The sequence below is a fragment of the Ahaetulla prasina genome, chromosome 3, assembly GCF_028640845.1.
Source record: "Ahaetulla prasina isolate Xishuangbanna chromosome 3, ASM2864084v1, whole genome shotgun sequence".
Classification (NCBI taxonomy): Eukaryota; Metazoa; Chordata; class Lepidosauria; order Squamata; family Colubridae; genus Ahaetulla; species Ahaetulla prasina.
In genome coordinates, this window is record NC_080541.1 from 57,878,366 (window position 1) to 57,894,290 (window position 15,925).

Here is a 15,925-nt window from a genome sequence, read left to right on the forward strand (position 1 = left end):
TGGAGGGACACAATATCTGCTTTTTGCTTAACTAACTTTATGAATATATGTCTTCTTTTTACTGTTGCATTTAATCCATTCATATTTATCGATAATAATTTCAAATCTCCCATCTTATTCTCTATCAGCTGTATGTTAGTGTCTACTGGACCTTGTAAGTATCTGAGTTCTAGTCTTAATACCTCCTATTTCTTTCCTTTCCTTTCCTTCTTTCCTTCTCTCTTCCTGGATTCCTCCTTTCACTTCCTGGCTTTGTTGTGAATCTTCTTCTTGACTTACATTCTCGATTTCCTCTTTACTACTCTGATCCTCCTCCTTACCCATCAATTGATTAAAAAGCTCCTGTGCCATCTCTAAACTGTCAATTTTCACCATTTTGCCATGCCAGGTGATGAGCATTCCTTCCAGCAATATCCACCTAAATAGGATATTTCATTTATTTAATTGTGAAGCCAAAAAACGATAGTCCTTACGTTGTTCTCTGACCCTTCTTGGGACTTGTTTTAGTGTAATAATTTCCTTTTCTTCATATATCATTGGTTCTTCTCGTGTAATGTTGTAGACAATGTCCCAGATTTTCTTTCGGGCGAATCTAATATGAACCTCTCTGGGGAGTTTATGGCGTTTAGCATAGTTCATTTGGATTCGGTAAACCTCATCCCATTCATTAAGAATTTCTTGTTTGTCTCTTACAAGAGATTCTGCTATTATATCTGCCATTATTTGCCTTATATCTTCATCTTTTTCCTCCCTCACAGTCCTATTAGAAATATGTAATGAAGCTATGCAAGAAGCAAAACTACCAGAATCGTGGAGGGAGGCACTCATCACTTTAATTGCGAAAGAAGGTACAGATAAAAATCAAATTAATTATTATAGACCTATATCCCTACTAAATGCTGATTACAAAATATTTACGAACATAATTGCAGAGAGAATGAAGAGACTGTTGAATGAGATTATACACTCCGACCAAAATGGCTTCTTACCAAATAGACAAATAAAGGATAATATAAGAATAATAATAGACATACTGGAATATTATGAAGCGCACCCAGGGCCCTAGTTTTCCTGGATGCCCAAAAGGCTTTCAATAACCTTAATTGGCAATTTATGATAAGGCAAATTAGAAATATGAAAATGGAACTAAATTTGAAAATATGATAGAGGCAATTTATTTGACGCAAAAGGCAAAAGTAATAATAAATGGAGATACCACCAACACCTTCCAAATAACCAAAGGGGTACGCCAAGGATGTCCACTGTCGCCACTTCTTTTTATCTTAACATTAGAAGTATCCCTAAATAGCATAAAAGCAAAACGAGGAATAAAAGGAACAAAAGTTAAAGGAGAAGAATTTAAAGTACAGCCCTCCATGGATGATATGGTATTCATCATTAAAGAGCCTTTGGAATCCGGTCCCACCCTAATACAAGAAATAGAAAGATATGGGGAAGTGTCTGGACTTAAAATTAATAAAGGGAAAACTAAAATGATAGTTAAAAATTTAATAATCAAACAGAAAGAAGAATTGGAAAAAGAAAAGGGTTTACAAATTGTAAAAAAAATCAAATATTTAGGGATATGACTAACAGCAAAATGTTCATCACTTAAGAAGGACAATTATATGGCATTAGCTCAAAAATTAAAGAACGATTTGGAAAGTTGGGGGAGGTTACAATTATCACTTTTAGGTAGGATAGCAGTTATTAAGATGAATGTCCTACCTAAATTGCTATATTTATTCCAGACAGTCCCATATTATTAGACAGAAAATTATTTGGAGAACTTAATAAAATTACCACAAAATTTGTCTGGGCAGGAAAGAAGGCAAGAATTAAATTATCCAATCTTCAAGATAGTAGAGATAGGGATGGCTTTGACTTCCAGCATGGGAACTTTACCATAAGGCGGCATCTTTGGTTTGGATAGGGGAATAGGTCAATTTAAATAATAGAAGAATCATAGCATTGGAAGGCCATGACTTACAAAAGGGGTGGCACGCCTTCATATAGGATAAAGGAAGTAAGACGCATTCATATTTTTACAGACATAGAATAAGAGATGCATTGGTACGGAATTGGCAAGACATAAGGAAAAAACACTATATGAAAATTTGTAGCTGGTTATCCACTATGGAGGCAATGATCTACCCCAATACACTAGACATAAGTAAGATGCCAAGATATTCGAAAATATTAGACAAACAGGGAAAACTTAAAAATATTCAGACACTAAAGGAACAGGGAATATCAATAGATTGGTGGCCATATTTACAATTGCAATCCAGATATAGGAAAGACATGGAAGAATTTGGAATTGATTTGGAACCAAATCAACTAGACAAATTATTGATAGGCCCAGAAGGAAAATTAATATCTAAATTACACAAATACCTACTAGAGTTTGATAGAATGGAAGAGGTGGTGAAAGAACCAATGATTGCATGGGCAAAGAATATAGGGCACAATATAGATTTAGATAATTGGGAATTAATCTGGAATAAAAATTTAAAATTAACCAATCTACTGCTTACAAAGAAAATCAATATAAAATGCTTTACCACTGGTACCTAGCACCAGATAGGTTGGCCAAAATGTACCCGAATCTAAGTCCAAAGTGCTGGAAATGTAATCAACATCAAGGTATTTTCTTTCATGCCTGGTGGACGTGCCCCGAAGTGAAAAGGTTCTAGATTAAGATACAGGGATGGTTACAGGATATAACAAAATGCCAAATAGAACTGAATCCAGAAACATTTCTCTTGGGAATATTTAAGACAAAATTTGATAAAAAAACAAAATACTTGCTTTTGCACATTCTAACAGCGGCAAGAATTGCGTTCGCGCAATATTGGAAACTTAGTAACATACCACCAGAGAGTCTGATTATCCAAAAAGTATATGATTGCGCAGAAATGGACAGACTTACCATAGAATTACAAGAAAATGAAGATTCAGAATACTATGCGGTCTGGGAAAATTGGTACAAATGGACAATCAATAGAAATAGAAAACAAAATACATATAAGGCTATTGATGATTAGATGTATATAATGTATATAGAAATTACATGGAAGGTAGATGCGAAATATACAATAATGTCACGGCTCTGTTGAATATGTACAATTGTTATGGAGAAAAAAATCGTAATAAATTTTTTTTTTTAAAAAATCAACCTTGCTAAGGGGAAAGGTTAAGGGACATGGTTTGTTGGCTTTGACTGATAATGAGATGGTGGAGTGGGAACAGAAGGGGCAGAACAGGCACCTCGCTTGCCCATTTCCCACTATCTTTAACTTTCTTCCTGGTGGCTTCCCTCCAACTACCACAGCTGGAAGATCAAGGGACAACAGAGTAAGTAATGCAAGACTGTCTTCTCAAAAGGTCTACCTGGACCTGACACTTGTTAGCCAGGGTAGAAGAGAACATCACCTCCCTGCTTTGCAAACTAAGGGATAGAAACAGATACCAACTGCAGTGACAATGCAATAATTCTTCAAAAATTTAACCAGGAAAGGAAAACACCTGGCAACATCCCCAGTGCACCCCTTGCAGGCTGCATCTTATGGCCTGTTCCTCCCATGCCAAGCACTTCAGAGCTGCAGGGGGGTTAGCAATGCAGCACAGGCTGAACAACTCACTTGTCAATCATGAATCCCAACAAGGCAGCTTTGTTTCTCACCTTCCATATCCAGAAGCCTTGCCAGACAGGTGAGGCTTAAAAAGTACTACATCTAGAGTTGTTGTAATTCAACAACACAAAAACCAATTTCTCATGTACTAGTTAATGAAAATTGTAGCCACAGTGAAATGCTCCCCCCATACAAGTCTTTAAAGTAATACAGCTCTTTTTATTTAATAAAAGTATGTGTAGCAGCATATACTGTGTGATATTTTCTATTTCCTTCATTTTTACTCACTAGAGACATACATCAATGAATGAAAGAGCTTCAGTGCCATAGCCTTGAGCTAATGAATGAATTCTCATCAAGCCCTCCAACTCAGTTTGAGTTGGAGACCCATTGAATTATGGTCTGATACTGCTTTTTGCAAATAACAAAGATTTCTATAAATATTTACACACTTTCAGAATCAGTAAAGATTTTTTTAAAAAATAGGATTTGTGAGAGATAGAGTGTTAAGCTTCAGCCTTGAGCACATTTACTAAAGAATTTCTGAGTAATCACATTTTAGGAATCAGTTACTAAGGGTTTTCACATATGTCTGGTTCATGACTAACTCTAAGCCAGGCATGTTTTAATTACAGTTTGTTGACTTTTGGCATTATGAACCCAAAACAAGCAAACACATTATGGCTCATCATAACATATGAAGCCAGCCAATCCCCAATAAGTCAAAGTTAATAATCATGGAACTACTGTAAAAGGAACTTGAAGATCTTTCCTGAAACAGCACATCAAAGCTGCTAAGTTACTTCTTGTTCACAGCTCTTCTCATTTAAAAATTTGCCAAGCTTTCTTTCCAAAAAGGAAATATGAAGGTTATATTTATATCCTCACACTAAGGGATAGAGAGGAAATTATTAGATTACACTGTAATGGGAATTATTCAATTCAAACTTCCCAAACTTGGTACAAAATTATTTCTTAATTTTATAATGCAATTTGTACAACATTGTATATCTTAGGAAAGCCTAAGAGAAATATAGTTTGAAACTTTGTTTAAAACTAGGTGTATACTGGGTGAACTAGGTTGAATTTTTTGAACAAAAATTCAAAAATGCCAATACCACAAGAAAGGCACACGAAGATGCAAAATTTGTAAATTTGCAACCATATTAAAATAATTTAGGCATTAAAAATTTAGTAAAACTAATTTGACAGATGGACTTAGTTGTATCTTTCTCTGGAATAAAATCTATATCTCTGGAGAAATCTCTGGAGAACATTCACTGAAGGCCATATTCAAATAAAGACTAAATTTATGCACTACCACTGTCTGCATTAATTTACAGGGAAGATTTAGTTAAGAAAGTTGATGATGCAATAACCTTGAGCAAATATGCTGAAGTTCTTGAATCCAAAACTGAGCATAGTCAAACATGTATCTTGGATTTTAAAATCAGTTTGGAGCAATGGAAAGTAAGATACTGTGATGAGAGTAGCTAATGAAGAAAGGGAACTCCAAAAGGCTGGGGATACGTAAAGAAGTGAGGGATAGCAAAATACTTGTAGACAATACCGTGAGGATAAAATAAAGAGAGAACAGCCAAAAAAGTCCATATAACTATATGAAAAGCTTGGTGAAAATCTAAACAGAACACATACAGAAAATAAAAAAAAGAATCTAGTCATAAAGCAGCAATATTGCTTGATAATTGGACTACAGCTGATATTAGGAAAGAAAAACTCAGAATCAGCTAAATTAACAAATAATGTGTCTTTTAATATGTTCAAAATAAAAATAGAAGAAACAATATACATGATGCTTAATGATGAACAGGAAACACTAACAGGTCTCAAAAAGAAATACTCAGCTCTTTTCTATCAAAAAAACCTCTGACATATTCCATCAGGAAATTATGAAGGAACAGAACTAGTGCTAAAAATTGACAGAAACATGCTCAATAGTTACATCTTTACTTTGAAAATATACAAATCTGTAGAACTAAAAATGCATCCTAAGTGAAGAACTAATTGATGGTCTGGTCAAATCTCTATGTATTATCTTTGAGAAACCTTGGAGAATTCATAAAGTTCCAAGTGAATAGAACAGAGTTCATATAGTGAACAATGAGGGACAATTCTTAAAAATATTTTTATCAAAATGGTTCTCTATAATTATGATAGGCTAATTTATAAACTATAGATCTCATTTTTTCCAATTTATGTATTCATTTGTTGATTTGTTTACTTATTTACTTACTATAAAATGACTCTGGGCAGGTTCAAACTTGATTTACATAAAATTAAGCTAAAGTTTTAGTCCTTTCCTCAGCATATCATTATTGCTGACTCTGTAAATCACTTAGGAAGGGCTGTAAAGCACTATGAAGTGGTATATAAGTCTAAATGCTATTACTATTGAAATGGATGAGAATTTATCATAAGCCCTTAACTCAGGGATAGATAGATACCGTGTAGCTCTTCAGCTGTACTTTAATTCCAACTTAACAGCATGTTATATAAATTCAAAAACGTACTCTGTAAGATCACAACCCTCCACTTCCATATTCTGGCAAGCAGGAGAGCTCTAAAGCTAACAGGTGCAATAGTAGAAAAAGGCTGAATTGAATGGCAAAACCTTTAGGCTATGAAAGCAAAATTATCTAGCTCTCTCTACCATTGCTATAAATCCATTCAATTCATTGATATTGTATTCCTCTTTAACGATACTTCATCTATTATTAAGCAGTATCTCTAGCAATACCAATAGCCCTTATATACCGCTTCATAGTGCTTTTACAGCCCTCTCTAAGCAGTTTACTGAGTCAGCATATTGTCCCCAATAATTTGGGTCTTCATTTTACCCACCTTGGAAGGATGGAATCAACCTTGAATCAATCTTGAGCCTGGTGAGATCTGAACTGCCAAATTGCAGGCAGCCAGCAGTCAGCAGAAGTAGCCTGCAGTACTGCACTCTAAACACTGCGCCACCGCAGCTCTTAGGACTAAATGATATCAAAAAATTAAATGATAATTGATTTACTCTGATATACATAATCAACTCAGTGGTGTACATTAATGTGCATTTTAATCTAGTTATTGAATTTACCTGAGAAAGAATACCAAGCACTTTTGATTCTGAATCAAGCAACTGATGAATAATTGAAATATAAGCCTCCTAGCTCCCATCCAGAAGCATTTTGTTCCATGATATCACAAGATGTAACCTGAACTATTTGTATAGTTCAGGTTATTTCAAATGAAAAGGAAGAAAGAGGCCTAACTCTTGTCCATTCCAACTGGTGGCATGAAAGCATCTGAGCACAGAAACTATAACTGAGTTTTCCTGAGGAACTAGACAGAGATAAAATAAGAATGGAGGGCTCAAGAGACTGAGAGCTCCATATAAAGTTAGTGGAACCTTTAACTACTGAAATCAGAAGCGGTGCACAAAGCTCCAGAACTGAAATTTGATTGTACAGATAGTCCTTGACTTACAGCCGTTCATTTAGTGACCGTTCAAAGTTACAGTGGCACTGAAAAAAGTGACATAATTTTTCACACTTATGACTGTCGCAGCATCCCCATGGACACACAATCAAAATTGAGACACTTAGCAACTTACTCTTATGTATGATGGTTGCAGTGTGCCATGGTCATGTAATCTCTTTTGTGACCTTCTGACAAGTAAAATCAATGGGGAAGCCAGATTCACTTAACAACCGTATTACTAACTTAACAACTGCAGTAATTTACTTAACAACTGTGGCAAGAAAGTTCATAAAATGGAGCAAAACTCACTTAATAACTATCTCATTTAGCAACAAAAATTTGGGGCTCAGTTGTGCTTGTAAGTCAAGGACTACCTGTATTTTGTGCAGCATGCAGTTCCTGATTTCACTTCATAATGGGTTCACCAGAGAATCAGTTTCAATACGCCAACACAAAGACTACCAAATATGCCCAGTCAACTGTTGAGAGAAAAGGGTATATCTGATTAAATAGCATCAGGTGACAGAAGCATTTCCAGACCACAGTATACAACTGAGGTGTCATGGTAACAGAATAAGCTGTTGCAATAAAGAGCCTCTACAATGTTATGATGGATTTCCAAGAATGATATGCCACTGCCTTTCTGTATCAGTTCTCTTAGATGCTTCCCTCTGCTTAACACCAGTACTTCGGTTTTATCAGGATTAAGCTTCAAGAGACTCATAATCTTCCTGATATAAATATCAGGACCATACTGGGAAACACACAGTCCCATTCAAATCTGAACCCATTGAAACAGTGGTCAGTATCACCAGTGAACAAATGATACTGCAACTCATGGAATTTAATCTGTTCTCTCAATGGTCCCAATGTAAATTCTGAGCACAAAGGGAGACAGGAAGTATCCTTGTGTAATATCCATGAAGGTGGAACCCAGGAGGTAAGGAAAAGGTACTCAGTGTTACTAAGGTTCAATCCTCCAAACAGTAATGAAGTTAGTAAGGCATCACCAAACATATGAACTGTTTTCCTACTTTTCAAATCCAATATCGTGTAATTATTTATACATCTACATCAGTGGTGGGTTTCAATTTTTTTTTACTCCTGTTCTGTGGGGTGGCTTGGTGGCGTGGCATGGCTTGGTGTGGATGGCTTGGTGGGGGTAGCAGGGGAAGGATACTGTAAAATTCCCATTCTCACTCCACTCCAGGGGAAGGTTACTGCAAAATCCCCATTTCCTCCCAATCAGCTGGGACTCGGGAGGCAGAGAATAGATGGGGGTGGGGCCAGTCAGAATTTTTACTAGCAGTTCTCCGAACTACTCAAAATTTCTACTGGTTCTCTAGAACTGGTCAGAACCTGCTGAAGCCCATCTCTGATCTACGTGTTAGGTCATGTATAAGATCTCTGATGCTCATTTACATTCTAGTCGTGCCTACTGAAATGGCTGCTACATGTAGGTTGTCCTTGAAGATCATCCAGAAGCTATGTTTGGTCCAAAACATAGCTTTGCAAGGAGATATGGGCACTCCTTAATATACCTATGTGACAACAGTACTCTGTGAGTTGTACTGGCTTCCTACTGGCTTCCAAGTGAATTAAATATGCTGTGAAGCTTACATGGAACATGACCAAAAAATTTTTGTGAGACCACCTTTTTCCAATGACATCTGGCCATCTCATATGTTCCAACTGAGAGGGCATGCTTAGTCTCTTCTATGAAAAAATGTAATCTAATGAGAGGCTAAGAGAGATGCCTTTTCCATGGTGGTACCTACCTGTTTGTTTGTAATGTTTTCTACCTAACTCCTTACCCCAAGTATACAGTTAACTTTGACCTTGTTGCAGCAGACAGCAAAGACTTTCCTTAGACACATCAGGCAGGATAAATGTCTATCAGACATTTAATAAATTACTTAACAGTTAACATAAAAACAATACCTGTTTTTTGCTACTATACGATTTTGGGTTTTTTTCTTTATTGGGTTTTTTTTGTATACCAATTACATTTGTACTGTACAAATTGGGCAATAAATGACACTTATGTATGTATGCATGTAAGTATATATGAAATAAATTGCATTTCAGTGAAGATGAATTCAATGGAATTAATTCTAAGTAACAACTAAGAATACTTTCACTTTCTATTAAGCCCCAAGGAAATTTTAAAAAATCATGCACTATTGAAATAAAATGGTGAATAAAGAGCAGAAGATAAAAATCCAGTGAGTTAAAAAATACCCTGAAAATTATCCAGAGTTTGTGTTCCACCATAAAAAAGATCTTCACAGCAGTAACCTCACAAGGAGTTGAGACTTAAAGTATGAGCTCAAGATCTTAACTGTTCGTGTGAACATCATATTTAGGAGATGTTTCCTTCCTCAAGGCAGTTCCCTACCTTGAAAAGGAATTCCTTACTGTCAAGATCCAGCCAGTATTTCCAACCAGCACATTTTCAGCTTCAGCCACTGAAATACTTGTGCCAAACTATTGACCAACCAAGCTTTAGCAGCATACTGCAAATATACCAGGACAAACAAAAGTAATTTTATCTGCAACATGCCTTGCAAGGCTATTACAATTGGTTTCCAAGGATAACTGAATCTGCCTGAAGGCCAAAATAAAAAAGGATTCTTATATTTAGTACAAATTCCACTAAACGCAAACACACCCATTGCCGAGAACTTTACCGTTCTGTCCATTGTCACGTAAGCTTCCCAATTCCTTTTAGCTAGAGTTTTTTTAGACTTGTTAAATTTTTCTCTAACTGCATTCCAGTTATTTTCCTTACTCACTAATTGCCCCAAAGTCCCTGGAGCACTAAGAAAGTAATACAGCTCTTAGCAGTAAGGGGGGGAAAAGTCTAACAATGATCATATTGATTGCCTGGGTTCATTCCAGATTCTAAGGTCTGATGGAATTCAGCAGGATACTGCTGCTAATACTTACGTGTTAGCAACAAAATAACCAAAGGCTGCTGGATCTATCTTGTGCAAAGCGCAAAATATCATACAAAACAGTCCTTTGCTCTTAGAGAGGATAAGGTCCCCAGTAGCTTATTCTATAACTTAGCAGGTATAGGAACTAAAATGGTTAAAATTATAACAATGATTACACAGTCCAAAAAAGAAAGAAACCATCAACAACAACCACCACAACTTAGATTGCAGAATGGGACAACTTGCCTCAGCCAACTCGCTGGAACCAACTCGCCACAGGACAACTTGCTGTGGGATAATTCAACAATTCAACTTAATTATTTAAAATAGTTTTTAAATTATTTTAATTTTTATCATTCGCCTTTTATTTTGTCCCTCCTTTGGCATCCTTTCTTTAATGATACTATTTAACTATTTCTTTGATATTAGTGTAACTCTTGTCCCCTGGCAAATTGTCCCAAGGCGAGTTAGTTGTGGCAAGTTGTCGTAGATCCCTTAGACTATTCCTTGCTAATCCTTCTTGTCATTTGATAACCAAAGTGGTGGCTGAAAAGCCTGAGTCAGCCAGGCAGATTTTAAAGAGCTAGTGAAGAAATCAATTTTAAATCCATTACCATTGCCATCTCTACTAGACCTGATGGAGGTTCACCCTACTATAAGCGCTGTGTATGAATTCTCAAAATAGTCAGAATAGATAGCCAGAAATGGAGAGATATGTGGATAGACTATAGGTAGTACTTGACTTACAATAATTCACTTCATGACTATTCAAAGTTACAACAGCACTGAAGAAAGTGACTTATGACCATTTTTCACACTTATGACCATTGCCGCATCCCCGTGGTCATGTGATTTACATTCAGACACTTGATAACTGACTCGTATTTATGACAGTGGCAGTGTCCCGGAGTCATATGATCCTCTTTTGTGAATTTCTGACAAGCAAAATGAATGGGAAAACTAGATTCACTTAGCCACCATGTTATTAATTTATATTGTGACCCAGACCCAAGTAGGTAGTTGTTGTGACCCAGGCCCAAGTAGGTAGTAATAAACTTAGTCCGTGGAAAAACAAACTTTATTCAAACAGCTGGGAATTACTTCATTCCCAGTGTCGTTCAACTCAAAGTAAAACAAATGCCTCCCAACACAAATTCTTCAGTTATCTCACAAACCTTAGTCCAATTAGGCAAACTGCCAAAGGCCCTTCCTGGCAAACATCCAGAAGCCACAAAAACAAAGACGTATACGAAGCAGAGGACAAAGCAGAAGACACAGCTACAATGTTGTTTTCCAGTAAAGCTGAAACACTGGTGCTGGTCTGTTTTAAGCCTTAAGGGAGGGGCCAATCATCTCTTGGCCCTACTCCCAAGTTATCCTCTCTGCTTGAGCTACTCTTGCCTTCTAGCAGCTGTTCTCATGCGTGCATTAGGAACAGGCTCCTCCTGTTCCTCTGCCTCACTACTATCAGTCTCTGGAGGCTCTGGAGTCTGCACCTCACTTCGTGATGGCCCTGGCCTCACCTCAGCCTCATCGCTGTCCGATTCTGTTGCCAGCTCCGTAGGCTGCTGATGGACCATAGCAGTAGTAATAAATGCAATCAGTTCAAAAACAAACAGATTTTATTAGAACAGCTGAGAATTAACTTATTCTCAGCATAGTCCAAACTAAATCAAAACAAATTCTTCATAACACAATTCTTCAGTCTTATCACCAACCTTGGTCTAATTAGGCAGACTGCCAAAGGCTTTTCTTGGCAAAAGTTCAAAAGCAGAAGACGCCGACAAGAAATAAATGCAGCAAGACAAGAAGCAAGGCTATCAACGTTGTTTTCTGACAAACAGCTCAAACATTGTTGCTGGTCTTTTAACCCTTATGGGATGGGCCAATCATCTCTTGGCCCTACTCCCGAGTTGTCCTATTTGCTTTAGCTGCTCTTGCTTTCTGGCAGCGCTTCCCATGTGCGCATTAGGAACAGGCTCCTCCTGTTCCTCTGCCTCACTACTGTCAGTCTCTGGAAGCTCTGGGGTCCGCACATCACTTCCAGATGGCCCTAGCCCCACCTCTGCCTCCGACATAGAGCCCTCATCTGGTCCTTCCCCAGCCTCCAGGACTGGCCCATGTTCTTCCTCAGTCTCATCGCTGTCCGACTCCGTTGCCAGCTCCACAGGCTGCTGGCAGACCACAACAATTAAGAGAATCACTTAATAAATGTGGCAAGAAAAGTCGTAAAATGGGGCAAAACTCATTTAACTAATTTCTCACTTAACAAAGATTTTGGGCTCAACTGTAGTTTATGTTGAGGACTACCTCTACAAAGTCTAGTTATCTTTTCCAGATAATAGCAACAGCAATAGCACTTAAGACTTATATACCGCTTCACGGTACTTTTACAGACCTCTCTAAGCAGTTTACAGAGTCCGCCCTCAACAATCTGGGTCCTCATTTTACCAATCTTGGAAGGCTGAGTCAACCTTAAGCCAGTGAGATTTAAACTGCCAAACTGCAGCTAACAGTCAGCTGAAGTAGCCTGCAGTGATGCACTCTAACCACTGTACCACCTCGGCTCTTTCATAATGAAAGCTGAGATCCAACGTAAATGGATCTCAAAATGAAGTGAGTTAGAGCTTACTGAAATTAATTCTAGCAAGGTTAACATTTAAGTCTTTGCTTGCATTTCATTGAGAACCCTGAGGAGATGGGCTTAACATTTTCTTTCACATGATTTTGTTTGTTTTTAATCCCTTTTTATTATTTTCATAATATTCTCAACTAGCAGCAAACAAGCCTAATATTCCTTTCTCTAAATTTCTCCACATCTCTGATGTGAGAGTGTATGATTGGTCCAAAATTACCCAGATGGTTTTTAATCTAGGCTATTCACCATTCATAGAAATCAAGTGAGCACCTTAATCTAGGCTCAGAACCTGGTGACAATGCACTGATCTGGGCATTTCATAGCACTATTAATTTTCTTTCTTTTTTATCCTTAAATTCAATGTTAGTATTTAGAATGAATAGTCTGTTTCCTCCCCATCAAAGAAAAATATGAAAAAGGAAAAAACAAAAATTGCAATAAAAAGGTAGCAATAAAAAAGAACAGCAAACAAATTTTAAAAAGAATAGTGCATACAAACACCAATTAATGGCAATAAAATATTTACTGGTTCTGTAATTTTCAGCCTATTTAATTGAAAGTAAACATCACTGAACTTCTTGTGCCTTCATAAGAGGCACTTACAACACAGTTAAGTGCCAGATGGGAAAAAAAAGTATCTTTGTGTTCCATAGGATTTACTCTCAGATCACTTTGTGTTATAAATTGGTTTCTCAGGTGTGTAAATCAAACAGCTGTACTAATAACCAGTTACTTTATACAAGTTTTATTTTATTTAAAAAAAAACCAGCCACTGCCTGGTTTTTATCCTACACTGACAGCATTTTAAACAAAAGTGCTTCAGACTACAGCTGAACGTGAACAAAATCCTTACTCAGAATTAACTTACCATGATTTATTCAATTATTACTCAAATATCTATTTTTCTGCAGACACATATATGCTTATCACAACTATATGCTTATCACATAGGCTGTGTCAGAAACATCTATAAGATTGGAGGGTTTTGTCACAATTAAAAAGCAGTGTTGCACCATAAATTTCATCCCTTTTGTATGTGTGGAATCACAATAGATGTATAAAAGTGGTGGAGCTTGTCTTACAACAGCATGATAATACGGTCATCATTTGCTCCCTTTCATAGGCCTGTAGATTCATACAATGCACAAGGCTAAAATGTGATTTGCTTTAGGCTACTACATATTCTCAGAATCATGACTAAACACAGTGTACAAGTAAATATGAGTAGGACTGTGTTGTGACTCTCAAGCAACAATCACACTGCATTAAGCCAGTTTCTTTAAACAATGTTTACTAAATAAATCACAAATGGCTACATTCACATTTTGATTTACCATATTACATGACTTGCCCCTGTCCAGCCTTCCTCTAGAAACATACAAAAGTGAGACTGAAGTCATACTCTCACTAAGCATAGGTTTAAACAGATAGCAGCTTTAAATACCTTTTTTGAAACCAATAAATGATCCTGCCTGTGTGTCACTAACTTTTGTAGGATTGCAGAAAACGGGGTATTAAAATATGGGTCAATATTTAAAAAAATATACCAGAATTATCTTCTTAAATTTCACTAAGGCATAACTCATTGAAACACAATCATCTTTATCCTAGTGGGTTTTGCTGAGCAATTAATGAAAAGTTCAAGTATCCCATGAAAACACAATAAACTGTAATCCAGTTTAGTATGGGTAGAAGCATTGTACAAACATACACAACACTTTTGGGCAAGGAATCTGCAAGAATAGACTTGGATAATTTGGAAAGTGCACTCCCCCTAAAATCAATTTGACTACCTATCATTTGGGTTTTACAACTTGTACCGCCTAAAAGCCTCAGCAATTCACAGTGCTATTTTGTTTTCCCACATATTTCGAATAAATGATTGGGTGAAGAAACTAACAACTCCTAGGCACTTTTTCAGCAAAGGCTGCGAAGGGGAGAAATTCTACTGCCAAATCCGCGCGATTTCCCATTTCATTCCTCCTCCGGTTTATCCCGCTTGGGTGAGAAGAGACTGTCAACTGTCACCAACAGCAGCATCTCTGCAAAGGAACCAAAGTGTCCGGCAAAATAGACAACGAAAAAGAGACGGCTTTCAAGGAAGACACCTAGGAAAATCGTCCTTTGGCCAAAGCTTTCCCACACGCTTCTTCCCCAAAGGTAGCTACGGCTGAGGATCGATCGAGTGCCCCCGCCTCCTCGGGCTGCACTGACAAGCTGAATGGCCAGGGGCACCCCTCTCGGCGAAGCCTCATCTTGGCAGATGGCCGGCAAAGCCATTTTTTATTATCATTATTCCCGGGGGGACGGGAGCGAAGGTTTCAGGCTAAAGAGCCGCCGTCTCGTAGCGAATCTGACACTCGACATGCAAGCTTTCTTCAAGGGAAGGGACCCAGCAGGCTAAAGCAGGCCAAGATCTTTGCTTGGGTGCCTCTCTAACCCTTCCAATCTCCGCAGCCCCCCTTTTGCAAGCTCCGTTCTTTCCAACTGGGTCAAAGACGACCCGAGCCACAGCGGCGAAAGCGGACACCCGCCCCTCCGCCGGAGAGAAGAAGGCATTCGGACGGACCGGCAACTCGTTTGCTGGGAAGGGAAGAATCCTCGATTTCAGAGCCGTTCCAAGGACAGCCCGAGCCCCGTTCCGCGACTCGGTCCGCGTCCCCGGCCGCCCACCCCAACCCCCCCAGCTCCTCTCCCTTCCCCGCTTTAGCTATTTTTATTAGCACCGGAGGGGTTTTTTCAGCTCTCCCACATCCGAGTCGGGCAAGGCGAAAGAAGGCCCCGGCAAAGCTAAAGCTCTGGGCGCTGCTTCTTACCGTGCGAAGTAGGAAGGAGTTCGGGAGGCAAGGAGAGCGCCGGATCCCACGTCGCTTCTTCCTGCAGCCCGCTCCCTCCCACAGGCTCCCCTCCGGCACGGCTCCTCTGCAAAAGTCTCCGAAAGCGCTCGCTGCCCGCTTTCTCCTTGTCTCTCGCAAGCGCTCTGGCTTGGCTGGAGGACGAAGAGGAGGGGCAGCGGAGCTGAGGGGTGGGGACTCTGGGACGATGCCTCCCCCTTACTCTGAAAGGGGAGGGGGAGCGAGCGCCGCCCGGGGTGCGCGGTTGTTTATGGATTAAGCGGTGCTCCCTGCTCCGAATTTCTCATTCGCGGTGGTGGGAGGTGGATGGGGCCCTCTTTCTAGCAGTCCTTCCAGAAGTCAACATGTTTTTCTGTCAGGGCTTCTGAAAGA

General features: G+C 38.5%; 1 protein-coding gene across 10 annotated transcripts in view; it reads right to left on the reverse strand.

Annotated features, from left to right (window-relative positions):
• Positions 1-15,671, reverse strand: part of GREB1L (GREB1 like retinoic acid receptor coactivator) — a 188,137-nt gene extending 172,466 nt beyond the window's left edge. For all 10 annotated transcript variants that reach the window (XM_058179150.1, XM_058179145.1, XM_058179143.1 and 7 more), the window contains exon 1: positions 15,515-15,671. The gene's annotated coding sequence lies outside the window, so the exon portion shown is untranslated. The remainder of the gene's footprint in view (positions 1-15,514) is intronic.
• Between the last annotated feature and the right edge of the window lie 254 nt (positions 15,672-15,925).